Source organism: Gopherus evgoodei, unplaced genomic scaffold (assembly GCF_007399415.2).
Source record: "Gopherus evgoodei ecotype Sinaloan lineage unplaced genomic scaffold, rGopEvg1_v1.p scaffold_110_arrow_ctg1, whole genome shotgun sequence".
NCBI lineage: Eukaryota > Metazoa > Chordata > Testudines > Testudinidae > Gopherus > Gopherus evgoodei.
In genome coordinates, this window is record NW_022059773.1 from 40,749 (window position 1) to 43,030 (window position 2,282).

The 2,282-nt window shown below is 50.0% G+C and overlaps 1 non-coding gene across 1 annotated transcript; it reads left to right on the forward strand.

Moving 5' to 3' along the window:
• The first annotated feature begins 681 nt into the window (after window positions 1–681).
• TRNAK-CUU lies at window positions 682–754 on the forward strand. Its single transcript has one exon. It is a non-coding gene; the product is annotated as a tRNA-Lys (tRNA).
• The last annotated feature ends 1,528 nt before the right edge of the window (window positions 755–2,282 follow it).

Genomic DNA, 2,282 nt, shown 5'->3' on the forward strand with positions numbered 1-2,282 from the left:
TATGTGTGGCCTTCAGACAGGCACAAAAACACCCAGCCAGGCTGCTCCCTGCCATGCCAAACACCCACTGAAGGTCACCAGCATGTGGGGCAGCTGCTGATGCTCTGTGGCCAACATCACAAGATAGTAGGAAAGCAGGGCCAGCCCCTATATTGGGGCCTCTGACTGGTCCCACTCACGGTGCTCACTTTTGCAGTGGGGCAGGAGATTTTATCCCAAGAGGCTTTTCCTGAGCTGGCGAGAAGCAGAGAAACACCCAGGCTCCGAAAATGCTATGTAGCAAGTACCCTCCAGCACAGGGACAGGCGCACACATCAGCCCGGGCAGTCGCCCACTTTCTCTGGCAAGTCAGGAATGGCAAAGGCTAGACTGGAAGCACTTGGGGCTCATGCCCCTGCCTTTGTGACACCCAACTCCCAACTCCTTCCCGGGACTCTAGCTGAAGCCAGAGCATTGGCCTGAGCAGCCAAGAAGAGGTTCCAACCCTGAAGCGAGCAGGACTTTCAGCACAAAGGTAAAACTGCAGAAAAACAACCACCAAGGGACTTAAACCCTCAATCTTTTGATCCACACTCAGATACCTTATCCATTAGGCCACATGAATGATTCCTGGGACTTTTTTTGCCTCTCTTTTGCCTACCTGCTCGCTCTTGTGGTGAATGGTGAAGATGGTCTCAACAAGCCCAGGTAGCTCAGTTGGTAAAGCATCAGGCTCTTACTCTGAAGGTCCAGGGTTCAAGTCCTTGTCTGCGTGCTCAGCTTTTTAGTTGCCTTGTGTGTCAGGAACCAAATGATTCCTGGTGCTGTCCACCAGCCACATGCGGATTCCCAGAATCCATGGCCATTTCCTGGAAAGGTTCCTTTCCTCAGGAATCAGGAGAGAGGCCACATCCACAGGAATAGGCCTGGAACATGCAGTCTCTGGCTGGCAGGAAGTGCTGTGGGGCCAGGTGCTGAGAAAGCTCAGAGGGAGACCAGCAGAGCTGAGGGGAAGAGAGACAGAGAAGCAATGAGTACAGAGGGCAAGTGTACAGGGGGTTCTGGTCTGGCTATTGTGGGGAACTTCCCTGGTTTATACATGACCCTGGTGCAATTGGCCAGAGAAAGGATCTGAGTCCCCACCCCCTTACCAGAGGCCTGCCTGACCCCAAGGATGCTCTTTCTACTCTCATGTGTGGCAGAGTCCTTGTAACCCCAACAAGGCTGGGCCCAGGAATCCTGCTGAAAAACCAATACTAGTCTGGTTGGGGAATTTGGTTTGAATGTATTATTAGTATTCTCTTCTGATTTCTCAATCAGTTCAGCTCAGTCTTTGTCCTCCAGGTGTGTTTCCAGCTGTTGAGTTATGAGGGAGAGAGGCCAAGTCATGGTGTCTCTACCCTTCTTTCATAGTTTCTTCCAGCTTGTTAGGAAGCTCCTTTGCTAGGATGTGAATCAAGCAGTGTCCATCCTCACAAGGCAGACTTGTACAAACCATATGATCATTATATGAGAGTGGTGAACAAGGGGTTTCCAGGGTGCTGCTTTGAGCACAGCGTGCCACACCTGGGCTTCCATTGCAATGGAGCCGTACCCTTAGAGTCCATCTCTCCTGGGATAAAGATGGCAGGAGGGCTGGCCTGGGTCATCTGATTTGGGCTCATAGACATAAAGCTGAGGGGCTAAAAACTGTGCTGCATATATTTGTGTTAACACTGAAGCCTGGGTTAAAAAACCCTCACCCTTCGTGGGGCCTCAGAGGTTGGGCTCGAGCCCATATGTCTGCACTGTAATTTTATAGAGGTTGGGAGGTAGTTTAGCAAGTGGAAATAGTAAAACTGCATTGAGGGGAGTGGATAACTGAACTATCAGCTCTTAACACCCAAACTTTCAGTAACTCTATTATCAGTGCCTGTGAGTGTAATTTAAACCATAGGTCCATCTAGTTCTGAATCTTGTCTTCTGACAGTAGCCAATGCCAGGTGCTCCAAAAGCCACCACTGGGAGTTGAATCCAGGATCTCCTGTTTACAAAACAGGTACTTTAACCACCTAAGCCATGGTACCTGCTGTCACTTAAAGTGTTGTGTCTGCCCACACCTGACTGTCTGCCAATCCCCACTGGGCCCTGACAAACGTTGCTCATGTTTGGCTTCTGTAAAGCAGAGGAGCAGGTGAAGTTTTGCTCCCAAGGTGTGTGTGTGATTCTTTGGACAAGTCTACACTACAAAATTAGGTTGGTGTAATTACGTTACTTAGGCTGGCAATGCAGTATATCAACCTAATCCCAGTGCAGATAGCGGC